The sequence below is a fragment of the Panthera uncia genome, chromosome F2 (genome assembly GCF_023721935.1).
Source record: "Panthera uncia isolate 11264 chromosome F2, Puncia_PCG_1.0, whole genome shotgun sequence".
In the NCBI taxonomy this organism is placed as follows: Eukaryota; Metazoa; Chordata; class Mammalia; order Carnivora; family Felidae; genus Panthera; species Panthera uncia.
In genome coordinates, this window is record NC_064812.1 from 2,617,793 (window position 1) to 2,632,896 (window position 15,104).

At 56.0% G+C, this 15,104-nt stretch overlaps 1 protein-coding gene across 1 annotated transcript in view; it reads left to right on the forward strand.

Moving 5' to 3' along the window:
- The window catches only part of SLC45A4 (solute carrier family 45 member 4), an 80,274-nt gene continuing 65,170 nt past the window's right edge, over nt 1-15,104 (forward strand). The window contains 1 exon segment of the mRNA XM_049633447.1: nt 1-23. The gene's annotated coding sequence lies outside the window, so the exon portion shown is untranslated.

Here is a 15,104-nt window from a genome sequence, read left to right on the forward strand (position 1 = left end):
GCGGCCCCGGCCGGAGGAGACAGGTGAGCGGCCGCCTCTCCCGCCCGCCGCCCAGGCCCCGCACCTGGTCGCCGCCACCTGCCGCTTCCCGCCTCCCCACCCTACCTCCGCGCGGCTCGGCCTCGAGCCCCTAGTCCGGCTCCCAGCCCGCCCGGGCATCTCGTCCCCGGGGAGGGGACCCTCACCCTCGCCTCGGCCCCGGCGAGGCGCGTCTCCCGCCGGGATTCCCGCCCCATCCTCGGCTTCCTCCCTTCTCTCCCCGGGCTGCACCTGCCTCTGGTCGCTCCCGTCCCAGAAGCCTCCTGGAGCATCCCGGCCCCCTTGCCCGCGGTGCGCACCTTATCACGGACTCGGTTCCCCCCCCCCCCCCCCCCCCCCGTGCTCCGCAGCGTTCCCCCACCCCCTATTTCCTCCGGTTTCTCTACCCAGAGGGAGCCTCGCGCCTCGCTCCCTCGGTTCCGACCCTGTCCTGGCCCCTCGGCCTGACATCTATTTCCTAACTTCTGAGAGTCCAGCCCCTGTCCCCTCTGCCTCAGCCTGCCTTCCTCCCCCTCCCCCCCCCCAAGCACACACGCGCCCCCAGCACGCCTATCCGGTGTTCCAAACCTCCGGCTCCAAGCTGTCCCCTGGGCAGCGCCTGTGTTTTGTCTTATGTGCATGCCCTCCGGGCTGTCCCTTTGAAGACACCTTTATTTCCTGTGGCCAAGCTTGGCCCTGGAGGAGAGGGGCCGGTGCATCTGTGCATCCAGGTCCAGAGCCCCTGCCCTGCACATTTCTCCGCATCCCAGCACCGCTTTCCTTTTCCCGAGCAACCCCTCCTCCTGGAGCTCTCGAATTTAACCCATTCCTTCCCAAGGTGTGTTGCTCTTGATTGGGTTGTTGGGGAGCACTTTCCAGTTGAGGGCTTTTCTAGGGGAGGTATATCAAAACGGGGAGGAATGGTGGTTTGGGAAAAGCCCAGCCTCCTGGTTAGCTATCCATAATGATTCTAGAAAGTGGGGGCGGGGGGGGGGCGGTTGCTAGGGAGGAGTGGGAAGGGGTGGAAGGGGCACTTGATCTCCTAGGGAGTGTGAGATTTTTTTGTTTTTCCAATGGGGGCACCGTGGGTCAGACTGAGCCACCGAGCCCTATCGGACACCTCAGCTGACTCCAGCAAAAGAGGCCTTGGAGCCCCTGGTTATTGGGGCATCTCCTAGTCCTAGATCCTGGGAAGGGAGGAGGGTTTGGAAGGTGAGTGACCAAAACAGTTGTTGTCGGGTCAAATGATTGTCAGAATCGAAGCCTGTTTCCGCTGGGGAAACGATCTTGCCAGTGTTCTGTGTACGTGCCCTGCACTTTTCCTTCGCTACGACCGCCTCACACCCTCCCTCCGGCCATCGACAGACAGGTAGGGCATGGGGAAGTCTGTCATCTCTCCGTTTTGTGCTTGGGGGAAAAAAAAAAAAGAAAATGAAAAGCTGGAGGATTGGTTTATTAAGAAGTGTCACTAATGGTTGGTATCAGAAACAGTAATCCCTAACCTCTTTTAAAAATTAGGAATAATTTCCTTGCTTTTCAGCTAGGTCTGAATTAGCTATTGAAGGAAAGAGTAAGAGTTTATTTAAGGCTTGGGAGAGATTTTGCAGAATCTGCCTGAAGTTCAAGAGTGGCAGTGTTGGTAGTCTGGAGCTTTGCAGGCCCCAGGTGGAAGGACCAGGACTTGATCAGGATCTCTAGTGCGCCCTGGTGAGGGGCTGGGGAATAGGTTGTCTTAAAAATTGGGAATTTCGGCTCCATTCTGGCTAATTGTTTTTGTGGGCAGCAGCTGTAAAAGAAAGAAATGGATCTTTTGAGATGCATTTGAAATGCATATTAGGTATTTAGTGGTGGCTTTTTAGTGGCCCTGGGTGTCCCCCAGGGAGGCTGCCCACCCACTCCTGGGGCCGGTGAGTTGCCTGCTTCCCTTGCAGAGATGAGGGCTGTGGCCTTGGCCTCTTGAGAGCAGAGCAGAGATTGGACCGGGTGAGCTCGAGCTCCAAGGTGGCTCGCAGCTTTTAACATCCTGGGGCTCTCTGTGTTCTCCAACTTTGCTTGTTGGAGAGGAGGGGAGCTGGGGAGGGGCGGGAGGAGCCTGGGAATGGGGCCCTGCCCTCTCTGAGCCGGGAGATCCCGCCCTGCAGGTCTGCAGGGGGGAGGGGCTGCGGCAACGGCAGCTCCCCCATCCCCAGTGGAGGCAGGCAGTCCAAGAAGGTATTTTGGCCAGCGATTAGGTTGCTTGACGTTGGGCTGGTTTTATCTGTGTTGTCAGAGGGACGGTGGGGGGAAGAGCGGACGGCTGCGCCGGGGTCCGGGCTGTAGTATTATTTTCTGGCCGTGGTGCCCGTTCGTCCCTATCGCCCGTCTGCACCCTCTGCCCTCTCTGCCTTCTTCTGCTTACCCTGCCAGCCCCGAAGCCCAGCCCCGTGTAGCCGTTAGGGGTGGTTCGTGACTAACAGCCTCGCGGCCTGGCACAGGGTCAGGGTGGCTGGTGAGCGCCGTAGGTGGCAGGCAACCCCAAATTGCCAGTGCCCTCCTCGGGAACACCCCTGGCAGAGCCCCGTCTGTAATCTGTGGAGCCAGAATGCGCTGGAAGCCGTGTTCCTGGTGAGGGTGCTGCTGCACAGCCGTTTCCTCTGGTTCCCCAGATTTCTTTATCACAGCACAGTTCTGTTGACAAAGGTGCACTCAGGGAGACTCCATTAGGAGGGCCGCCTCGACTCTAGGCCAGGAAACATGAGAGCGGTTCAGCTTTGCTGAGTGGAAATCTGACCAGAGGGAAAAAGCCTCCCAGATGAGGAGCAGCCATATAGAAAGGAGGGGGTGGGAGAGGACCCCCGGAGCCGGGGGGGGGGGGGGGGGGCAGTGTCTGCAGGGGGGCTCACAGGCAGAGGCCAGGCCCCCGTGCACCTCCCCCACAGGCGCCCAGACAAGGACCCCTTGTTTAGATTAGCTTAATTACCCCACCAAAATCAATGAACAAGGATCTTTTTAAACATGGAACTTTCAAAATGTGCTTGGAGTGGCTTTTTTTTTTTTTTTTTTCCTTTATAAAGGTATCAAATGCTAAGCCTTTGTAAAATAAGGCACTTGGAGCGAACTGGGGGATTGTGGACCTTTTCACTGCGCGCGAAGGAAGCTTCCCGGCCCTAAATCAGAAGGAAGCTTGCCAAAAGTCCTGAGTTCACGGGTCTGCACAATAGCTATTTTCAACCCGCTGCCGTTGGGGTAGCGGTAACACTGGAAACATTTAGTGGGGGCCTAATGGTGTTTATGAACCTCCTTCCTTGGCAAGTGACTTTTAGAGGAGACATTTTAAGAAGATTAAAACGTCCACAGACTTCGAGGGCAACAGCGTAATCCACTTACTGTTTTCGTGTCACAGATCGAGTTCGCTTTAAGCTTGGCGTTCCCGCAGTGGCCCTTCCGCTGCGGTGCATGGGCCGATGTCACTCCCACAGGAGCCGACGGGCAGGCATTTGAGGGAGATTGTGGGAAATGAAACACAGCCGTGAAGCTGGAGAGGAGGGCTCTGAGGTCGTTTTGGCTAGTTTGGACCCTTGGGTAAGACGGTGGTCACAGGGTCACACAACGATCAGTAGGGAACTCCCCCCAGTGAAGGTGGCCCTTGTGCCGGGTTCTTGCCCCCGAGGGCAGACACAGGGGTGGTGCCTCCGCGAGGGCGAGGTGGCTCCCCTGCAGCCGAAGGGATTTGCAGAGCCTTTTCAAGTTAACTCAGCGGGGCTACCTTGCCCGCCCACCTCTGCTTGGCCCAAAGCCCAGGTGAGGGAAGCATTGTTCGGTCTCGACCATGTTTTCATCCTCCCAAACCTGTGGAAGGATTTCGCTGGCAGAGAGGAAAACTGCATTCCTGAACCAGTGCCCGAGGGGCGCTTTCCTTAAAAGTACCTCCTAACCTGAGATTCTGCCGTGTGGCTGCCCCGGAGCGAGTGTTCAGAGTTTGCCAGAGGGCCTCTCCCGGGGTTCTGCCTCTGAATCCTGGGGCCATTTGAACTGACGTGCAACTGAATTCTTCCCAGTGTAGGGAAAGGAAGATCTTGAACACAGAATGCATAGCAAACCCCTAAAATCGCTGCTGAAGAGGAGTTGGAACTGCGTCCAGATGCAGGGGTCACTCGCACAAATCGAGCCATCACTCGGTCAGTGCCAGGCCAGAAAACTGGCGCGCTTCTCGCTGCCGACCATTTAGTCCTTGCTCTGGCAAAATCTGTTTATCCAAAAGAGTACGATGTTTGGTTTGAAATGGGAAGGAAATATTTTCCCACCAGTTATTTTGAGGGGAGGGGCTTTGCCACCTCTACACCGGAGATGAACTCGTTTCGCCAGAGTTCACTGGACGTAACAAGGGGGGGCGGTGTGGGGAGCACGTGGCTGCCTAAATTCTGGGTCTTTCAGCCTTGGGTTGCCTCGTAGCCGAGACCTTCGGAGTTTTTTGTTCATGCCCTGTAAAATAACTTTGATGAAAACTAGGGGCACGTTTCTGAGTTGACATTGAACTTTATTGCTGATTTTTTGGAATTTTGTTTTCAGGGAGAGAGAGTCCCAAGCCAGCTCTGTTCTCTGCCCCAAGCTCTGTCAGCAAAGAGCCCGATGTGGGGCTCGAACTCAGGAACCGTGAGATCATGACCTGAGCCGGTAGCAAGAGTTGGACTCTGAACCTGCTGAGCCACCCAGGCGCCCCATTATTGCTGATTTTAAATAGCTGAGAAAGAGAACATTTTTGGAGTATTGTAAATGTAGACATTTTAAGTTGCAATCGTACCGCTCTTGAAAGTATCCGATATGAAATTCACTAATGATTTGATGACCACGGTCACCTTTTAGAAAACGGGAGCAGCAGACTGTGAACAGTTGTAATGCGTACGTGTTCTTTTCCTCTCGAACTAGGATGTTTGTTCCACTTTCCCTCGTGGAGTTTTATTCTAAAGTCACAGGCTTTTACACTGGAAAGTCTTACTGATTGTTCCTCACGCTTGTGACACACGTGTACATAAATTGTGGTTTAAAACATTGCTGTGCTCAGAAGGCTGTTGTTAAGCCCATCTAGAAGCAGTTTTTCTCATTGTAATTACTGATACAAAACTAACCACAGAAGCATGAATGTATCATTGATCTTCATAATTACTGAATGCCCAAAATGAAAATACATTGGAAGGTATGATCTGGGTGGGGGTCCATTTGAAGTGCCTCAGTTAAAAGGAATTACTGATCTGTCCTTGGTGCCTGGTACACACCCTTGCTGCTGGAACATTCCAGGGAGGAGTGACTCCTGCTGGTCTGGGAGGAAGGGAGCCTGTGAAGGCTGGGGCTGCCCCCGCTGGCGAGGGCTCAGGCCATTCTGGCCGTTCCCTTGGGGACGCTGAGATCTGTGGACTCAGGCTCCCAAAGGCACCCCACCTGAGAACCCCAAAGGTGCTTAGTGCACGGAGGGGTAAAGAGCATCTGCCGCTTCATTACGTTTCGCTGTTAAGCGCTGATCCGTGTGTACTTTAATATTTAATTGCATGTTTTCTGGACTTATGTGTTAAAGGGCAGAAGATGATACATCTCATGAACGTGTGTGTTGCAGTCAGCGGCAATGCATTTTTATTTGGTTGGGTTAAATTTTAAGCTTAATGGAATTGTGCCTTGAGTTAAATTTTAATTTTCCAGAAAGATGTGTTAGGAGCAGAAAAGACTGCTTGGCCAGGCCTTGGATTCCGAAATGGTTTTTGTCCTGCAGGAATCCAGTGAGCCTGCCGTGCTGGGCTCCTTTCTGGGAGGAGGGGAAGGGTGGTGTTGACTTGCCTCTAGGGTGAGAGTCCTGGGGGTGGGGGAGAGGCTCCCGGGGTTGCCAAGGAACCTGACCACCTGGGGTTTGCAGAGGTGTGGGGGGCTCTCCCTGAGAGGCCTGGGCGGACCCAAGGACTTCCTCAGACTGTTTGAAAGTCCTGGGCTGGAGATGCTCTCAAAGCAGAAGCATTCACTATTGTTAGCCCAGAGACCAAAAATGCTTTGGATGGAGAGCTGTAGAACTTTGTATTATAAGATGGTTTTGTGACATGAAGGGAGTTTCCAAAAACAAGGGGTCTCTGGCTTCATCCAGCTTTGGGGTTGGCGGCGGCGGGGGGGGGGGGGGGGGGGGGAAGAAAGCAAGCCACTTGCCTCGCTCCTTGGATCTCAGGAATGTGCGTCCTGAAGTTTTATCTGTCTCCTGTCCTCGGGCCTGGCTGTTAAGAATCCAGTTAAGAATGCTTCCCCACGAGTTTGGATTTGTAAATATTTGGGGACAAGTCCTGTCCTCGGTTTGTGAGGCCGCGTCTTTGTTCTTAGGGATAAGGGCAGAAAGGAGCTAATTCCAGATTGTGTTCTAGGAACCCTGTGGTTTCTGTAAGCAGTGAGGAGTAGTGCTGGGCTAGGCAGCGCACCAGACCTGCCCCGGTGGACACAGGGTGGGACATCCGTCACGGGGACCCTCCACTGATCTCTCAAGCACAAACCCTTGTTTACACTTCCCTAGCATTTTGAGCCTTGAGCCTGAAATCAGGGTTTCGGCTCGTAAAACAAAGGCTAAACGAAAGATTTGTGTTGCTGAAGGCCAGAGGTGACCCTGCGTGGGGGGATTCAGTTCTGGAAACACTGCCTGTCTCCTGGGGCCCGACTCAGATGCCCGTCTACACCCAGCCAGTCGTGCTGCACAGACTGGAGTCACAGAGGAGCTGCTAGTGGTTCTTTGCATCGCTTGTGTAAACCATTTGCAGGGGAAGCTTGGAGGACGCAGCCCTCTCTCTCTCCGGCAGGCCCTGCACACCGCCACCCTCTGCTGGACGGAGCCAGAGCTGCCTGGCCCGATGGCCGAGGTGGCCTCTGCCCTTCAGGGCGCCCATGCGAACGAAGGAGCTCTGATTTGGTGTTAGGGGTGGAGTAAGCAGTTGAGGCCGGCTTGAACTTTGCTTTGCCAGCATGGGCTCGGCAAGCCTAGCGGGACGGGCAAGCCGAAGGGAAGCTTAGGGCCGTTTGAAGTGTGTTTAGCTCATCCTTGAATTATTCAGATGTCTAAAGTGTTTTTAATTCTTAAGAGGATAGGGAGGGGCCCTATGCCTTTTACTCTGCAGCGGAAATGTCCTCGAGCCCCACGTTGTTCGGGGTGCAGGGACCATTAACATCCAGGGCTGGGCCATCCCTGGCTTTGTGACCTTGGCCCAGAAGCTACCCACTGCCCTGAGCTTCAGTGTGTGTGTTGTGATCTGTGGAGCATAATGAGTGCTTGTTCCTGGTACTTAACAGGCCCTGAGAAACATCCAGAAGGCCAGGTCCTGTGCAGAACACTCAGCCTCATTCTCTGTCTGCAAAACCCAGTCGGGGCTGTCTGTCATTACCTGCATTTTACAGAGAGGAGAAGGAGGCACAGAGAGGCTAAGTAAGTTGCCCAAAGACACACAGTAAGTGGCTGAGCCTGGGGGCGAACCCTGGAACCCACCCACGAGACACGGGGCCCATAGGTCTCCCATGCAGCGCCATGAGCCCCAAAGCTGTGGCGCGCCCCCACCCAGATGAAAAGCGGGGTTTACGGGTGTGTCAGGAGTGTATGTTTTTGCAGTTTGAGGTGTCTCGTCTTCACTAGTGTATGTAAAATATCGGTCACTTTTCATACATGAGATGGTGTTTAACGCTAATCAAATGCAAGATAAAATCAGGACCGTGTTTTTTTTTGGGGGGGGGGCTTCTTTTTAAATTTTATTTATTTGTTTTTGAGAGAAAGAGAGTGCAGGGGAGGGGCAGAGAGAGAGAGAGAATCCCAAGCAGGCTCCGCGCTGTTAGCGCGAAGCCCAATGCAGGGCTTGAACTCACGAACGGTGAGATCATGACCTGAGCTGAAACCAAGAGTTGGACACTCCACTGACTGAGCCCCCCAGGCGCCCGGACCGTGTTTGCAAGCGAACTAACCAGGTGAACTGAGAAGAGACCGCGCTTTCCACACCTGCCCGGAAGATGCAGGTGAAAGGAAGCACCTGTGCGGGCCGGTTATCCGTCCTTGGTTAATTGCTGACCGTTTGAACAACCTCTGCAGAAGTGAGGCTGTGTGTGTGTGTGTGTGCCGATAAGAGTCCCGTGGATGGTGTCAGTTTGTGGCTGTGAAGTTCAAATAGGTTTTTGATTAAATCTTGTGGGTCTGTGGGAGAGTGGGAGCCAAGTAGATGCGGGCCGTGTGGTTTCTGCCTGCTTCTGATATGGTTTTTGAGAAGAATTTACAACTTTAATAGGGACTTCCTGCTGATCCCCTCAGAAGCTTGCCCGTCTGGGGATTTATTTTGCCCACGTAGTCCTGCCTCGGCCTGGAGCCCCTCACACGGGGACCGGGATCCCAGGCCTGCCGCCCCACGGCACCGCCAGCTCCCCGGCCAGATGGCTTCGCCGTGAGGCTGAGGAAGGTCCTCGCTGCTCGGCGGCATCCCAGTCCCTTTTGGTGGGAGTCCGGGTGCACTTGGCTTTCAGAACCCAGTCGAGGGGCAGGAAACCGCTATGATGTTCCCACTTTCTAAAACACCAAATGGATTGTATGGGGGAGAATCTGAAGAAGAATCTGGACTTCCTAAAGCCATTGCTCAGCAGGCATGTTTCCAGGAGAGTGTGGTAAACTTGGGGGGACTCAAATGATTAGTTCTGTTGAACTGAGTCCCCGTGAGACCCCAGAGGCACTGTGCTTTGAGTTCTGTCGTGCCTGGGCCTTGGCTGTCCTCCCTGTGCATTGGTGGAGTCGTTGCAACCCCAGGGGATCCCACGGACGTCTGTCTTGGACAGGCACCTGGGACCTGGGAGTGCGCGCCGTGGGCCAGCTTCTGTGCCGCCCAGAGTTCACTTGTGAATTTTCTTGACTGCTCTGCATAGAAGCAGTGGTTTCCTTGCTTCACAGATGAGAAGGCCGAGGCCCAGAGCTCTTTGGGGCCCGCCTGAGATTCTAGCTGCTGACTGAATTCTCTGCTGGCAAATGTACGGGGGACAGTGGGAGACGCATAAGCAGTTTTAGCCTAGCAGAGAGGTGACAGCTGAAGAATAATATGGAGACAAGAGTGACGATCTAAGGCCCGTCCAACATGAAAGATAATTATCACCACCCTCACGCGTGGCTCCTCAGGGAGGGCTTCCTGGAGGTGGAGGCCCTTTTAACTGTCCTAGGAAGAAACAAAGCCTGACTGTTGGGGCCCGAGGCTGTGAAGTGACAGCCGCACTTGGGTCAGGCAGCCAAGGACTGCTGGGAGGGGGTGGGGGCCCTGTGCCAGAGCCGGCGAGCCGGGGCCGGGCTGCGGGGGGCCCCAGGTGCACTGCTGGCTTGTGTGGAGTCCTTGGACTCTTCCAGGAGCCGTTCGGCCTAGGAGGGGTGTCGCAGCTCGATGCCTGGGCCGTGGGCCCTGCGTGGCATCCGTGCGAGCGCCCTGCTGGCTGTGGCTTGGTCCCTGGCACGAGGAGCTGCCTTTAGTGCCTCCTCCGTCGAGGTACACGTGGCTGCAGATGGACTGGCTCCTGCCCTGCCCGGCCGCTTTCCGGCCTCCCCGGGGCGAGTTTCTGGGCAGCCCCCCAGGGAGGGCCGGTGGAGCTGCGGCTGCTGGTCGAAGCCGGTGCGGCCCACACCTTTGTGTGCACCCGCAGGGGCCGCTGATGGGAGCTGGGTGCTCCAGACCAGCCTCTTGGGGACTCCACTGCAAGATAAGAGGTAGGAGGGGCTCGAAGTGTCCCGCTGAGACTTCCATCTGCCCAGTGTCCCGTAGTTGGGCACACAGCCCCCCGATAACATTTGGACTGAAAGCAGCGCCGTGGTGAGTTATCTCCGTTTTGAAAAGGAGATCTCCTTGTCTTTATTGATGGGATCAGGGAACTAGCCGCAGGTCACATAACTGGAAAGCTGTGACCCTAGGAGTTCTGGTTGTGCGCCCTTGGGCCATCCAGAACAGCTGGTTGCAGGTGAGGAAGCTGAGGCTGGGAGCGGCGAGCTGGCCGGGTCCTGCAGAGATTGGACCTGCTGCCCCCACTTGTGACTTGCTCCTTAACCTGTGAGCCCCAGGGTCCCTACCCAGAGCCGGGTGTGACGGTCATGGGTCTGCGCCTTAAGTTGCCGGAGGAGCAGGGTAGCCTGGGAGTGTCCGGAAGCCCCGTGAGCACCCATACGCCTTCTGTAGCAGGTCCGCGCTCCTGGGCCGAGTTTTCTGAGCATTGCTCCCCACTACCTCCTGGGTCTCCCTTGCACCCCGACCTGCGGCCTCTGTACCAGTCAGGGCTTCACCCACGGATGCCGTTTTGTGGCCTGTTCCTGCTTCCCTCCGTGGGATGCCAGCACCCTATGCCAGCAGAAGATAGACCTCTGGATTTCTTGGATCCCGAAGGCCATGTGGAAAGCCAGCGTGGAGCCTGGCAGACCTGGCGAGGTGACCTGGGTCCGTTACCTGCCGCTTCCCGGCTCCCGGCCCTCACCTGTGAACTGAGGCCGCTCGGAGTGCCACAGGATTAAGGGAGAGGCCTGGGTGTGGGGCGGCCCCTGGGAGATGCTCAGCTAGCCATGACCTAGGAGGTGATTCTCCAGTGCTGCCCGGCCCCGAGGAGCATCCGGCACCCCGTAGATTCCCGGAAGCCCTCGGAGCCTTTGAGGCGGGTCCGAACGGGCCCTTCTCCCCACTCTGATCCGTCCTCTTATCGTGAGGACTGAGGAGCTCTTAACCGTGTGCCAGACCTGCAGCCGCTGACCCCTGGCCGTGCACCTCGGTCTCTGAGGCCCGAGTACCCTGCCGGCGGTGGACTTCGTTGCAAGGGCTGTGACCCCAGGGCTGGCCCGTGGGCTCCGGACCCTCCTGCTCCTGGCTGGCAGCGTCCTCCCCGGCTGGCTCTTTGCCACCGGCTGGTCCTAAGCTCTAAACTATTCCTGCTCACGTCTTTTCGTAGATTTTCACCCCGGGAAGATCTTGTCTAGATCTTTTTTTTTTCTTTTCCCCAATTGCAAGGCTTTTATTCGTGTAGTATTAATTCCCAACCTAACTGTGCCTTCCCCCACACTCTGAGCTGAGCCCCGCATCAGGCTGTCTGCAGGGGGCTTTGGATGTCGCATCTCGCCCGCATTTTGTGGGGTGTGGTGTAAGTCGACTACCCACCCTGCCGTCTACACCGTGAGTTACTCATTTGCATCAAACAGAGCCCACACTTCCAGTCAGCGTGGCGTTGCCTTTCAATTCCATTTTCTTTGCACTGTCCCCGAGTAACTGCACCTCTGGGCGTCTGAAACCCGTTTTGGTGATTCATGTGTAGTTTGGGCCCTTCGGCCTGCAGGCCTCTTGTCTGGAGTGTCTGGAATCCGCTCACACATCCCGTCTTGCCTCCGAGAAACTGTTTCAAGGCCGATGGCTCTAGTCTTGATTTTATGATGCATCGAGAATGATCTTCTTGAGTCACTCCTTCGCAATTACCCAGAGGTGATAGTGTTATCATTGCCAGCTGCTTCCTCCCCCGCGACTGAACGAGCCTGTGTGTCCCCGTCACAGAAGGGTATTGGCCGCCGTATCTGTTGTGCCCTTCTGTTTGCAGGAACCAGATGGGCATCGCAAGTAGAGTGATGAGCGTTAGGGCCGTACAGAGGGGTGGGCAGGGTTAAGGGACACCGGCAAGGGAGGTGACACCCCACCCTGGGCCTGGCCGCAGCTGGAAGCCTTCCCCCCCAGGCACAGGGGCACCTGCACCCGGGGGCTGCAGGGGAGGTGGTGGCTGTCTGTGGCCAGCCGATGCCGGCCAGTCAGGGCGGGAGCCCGGGAGGCCAGCGTCTTCACCGCACCTGCCACTGCTCTTCCGCGTGGTCACCGAGGTGGAGCATGCGTGGATGCGTGGTCTTCAGCCGCCTGCCACGGTTCCCTGTTTGGTGGGAGCCGATGCCTGTGGCTTTATGGGAATTTGGGGTCTTTGTAAGGTGGCAGAAGGGAGAAACTGAGTTGCCCAGCATAGCTGAGAAACCCAGGCTGAGTGGGCTTTGCTGAGTCCAGGGTGCAGCTGTGACCATCCTGGTACATGTGACCAGAAAGTGGCCCATGCCACTTAATCTGAAAAAGATTTTTTTTTAGTGTTTATTTTTGAGATAGATAGAGACAGAATACAAGTGGGGAGGTGCAGAGAGAGAGGGAGACACAGAACTTGAAGCAGGCTCCAGGCTCTGAGCTGTCAGCACAGAGCCCGACGTGGGGCTCGAACCCATGGACCGTGAGATCGTGACCTGAGCTGAAGTCAGCTGCTCCACTGACTGAGCCACCCAGGCACCCCCTGTGCCAGTTAATCTTTTCCTGGGGTTGCTGGTTTCCCGCTGTCTGCCGGGTGGCCTCGAAGCAGCTTGAGGGCAGTCTGGACTGCATCAGTCCTGTGCACGGTGGGAGCACGGTGAGCGGCCGTGAGGGAGGAGGGCCTTGGTGAGATGGGGTGTCCGTGCAGCTGGCTCCAGAGCCAGACACGGTAGAAGGAGCACCGCTGCACTCTGGATCCGAAGGAGAGAGGTGATACCCGGACCCCTTGTCTAAATGCAACGTGCAGGTCAGAGTAAGGTTTTATCTGGAGCCTGGCTTGTGTTTTGGTTATGAAACGTGAGAGCAGTGTTTTGCTGACCTGTTTTTTCTTGCTCAGTCTTTCCCCAGCTCTGTCTGTCCTGGGTTACTTTTGAAAATGAATGAGCTAACACCATATACAGGAGGTTCAAAACAAGCTCATTATCACCCTAGCGAGCCAAGTAAGTAACATTTATTTAGGACTCGACTTCAGACAGCACGGCCTGCTTGACAGAGGGACGGTCCCCTTACTTGTTCATACTTCGGTCCATTCCTTGAGGACCAGTTCTAGAAACTGTGTGGTTTGATCTTTACTTTCTGATGTCACCGAATGTGTGGTGAGCTCTGGGAAATTGTCTGGACTGGGCCCTTATAGTTTTCCCTAAACTGAGAATTCATCTTTCTAGTTTTGTTTTTATCTGTCCTTTACCACCCCCCCCGCCCTGTATGAACCTAAACTGTTCAGTTAATTCTAATGGAAACTCTAAAGGGGAAGGCTGACTTTAAAAATTACGGTAAGTAGGGGCGCCCGGGTGGTCTCAGTTGAGCGTGTAATGCTTGATCTCGGCTCAGGTTGTGATCCCAGGGTCGAGTTGAGCTCTGTGCTGAATGTGAAGCTTGCTTAAGATTCCGTGTCTCTCTACTCCTCTGCCCCTCACCTGCTTGCCTGTGTACTCTAAAATAAAAAAATAGGGGCGCCTGGCTGGCTCCATCGGTTAAGTGGCCGACCTCAGCTCAGGTCATGGTCTCGCGGTTCATGGGTTTGAGCCCCGCGTCGGGCTCTATGCTGACCGCTTAGAGCCTGGAGCCTGCCTCAGATTCTGTGTCTCCCCCTCTCTCTGCCCCTCCCCTGCTGGGGGGGGGGGTGCGCTCGCTTGTGTGCTCTCTCTCTCAAAAATAAATAGAAAAATTAAAAAATAAAAATTATGAAAAGCTGATACACTCTGTCACAACAAAAATCTCTTTAACCAGCTATGTGACCATGGTTACTTCCCTCCTCCCCCATTGCTAACTGGGGCACTGCTCCACCCTTTTGGGGTCATGAATTCCTTTGAAAATCGGGTGGAAAGACAGCATTTTGTATATACTTTAGGGATCTCCTAACACCCATCCATGATGATCCTGGTCAGCGCCCCCGTCTCTGGGCCTCAGCTAAGGAAGCCCTGTTTGGAGCTGAGGCTGTGCCTGGGCTGTGTGGAGTCCTGAGAGCGGGCTGCTTGGCCGGCAGTCAGCCTGAGACTCTGCATTTGGAGGCTCTGGAACCGGGCAGATGGCTCCGGCTGGCCGTGGGCTGGTCTCTCCCGGAGGAGTGTGCGGAGAGCAACCCCGAGGGTGGTGGCTTGTCGCGTTTCCTCGCTGTGACCCGGATGAGCGGTGCCTGCGGACTCGGGCGTCTGTCTCAGGCACCAGTGAGTCTGGGAACCTGATGGCATTCTGCCGTCCAGAGTGGCGGCTGGAGTCTGTTGCGATGGTGACAGTGGGGTGCTCCAGTTTACTTTGTGGGGAGATGTAGGGTAGTTAAAATTAGCAGTGAGGGTCAAGTCAAGGTCGTCCGGAAGAGTTCAGCGGTGTCACGTGGAGATCGGACCTGGCGGTGGCTGGCTGGGAGTCCTGCCCCTGGGCCGAGCCCAGGGGGAAGGGTCGGGCCGGCCTGCGGCCTGTGCCACCTGCAGAGGGCCCGCCGGGCTGGACCGGGGTCTGCACTTGTAGTTCACCCCTGGCCAGACGTCCGCCATGGGGTGGACAGTGCTCTGGACTCCGGAGTACGTATTCGTCGCACAGGGTGTGCTGTTATGTCACGATGTGGTACGTACCTCACGTACCTGTTACGGTAAAGCGGGTCGGGTCGTAATAGGTGTTCTTCGTTCAGCGGTGTATGCGATAGACCCAAGCACAAGGTCTGCTGCATGTAGTAAGTTGTGCAGTATAAGGTGACGGCGTGATACGTGTTACGCTTACTTAAAGTTCCCCCGGAGGGACTTGTAGCCGTCTGGGTTTACGTTCTCCACTAGCTCATTTTCACTGACCTGAGGAACAATGTTTCCTAGGGAACCTGTGATCGACAGTCTGAAGCCACAGCGCCAGGAGATCTCCGGACCCTTCTTGGTGCCTCGGGCCCGCCTGGCTGAGAAGGTGCTTGGCTGCCTCCTGGTTCACGGGAGCTGGGGGGTCGGCAAGGGGCCTGGTTTGCCCTGACTCTTGCCCAGCTGCCTGTTTTCTCTGCAGAGGCCACAGCCCCCCGGGGACCCCGCAGGGCTCTCTGGCACGTGGCCACTTGGTTCCCCCGGAGCCAGGACCGGTGGGGGCGGCCGGCTGCTTGGCAGAACAGCCCAGATCTTCTTCTCTTTTTGATGTTTATTTATTTTGAGAGGGAGGGCGCACACATGTGCAAGCAGGGGAGGGGCAGAGAGGGAGGGAGAGAGAGAATTCCAAGCAGGCCCCCCGCTGTCAGTGCAGAGCCCACTCGGGGCCTCAGCCCACGAACCGTAAGATCGGGACCTGAGCCGAGATCGAGAGTCAGAC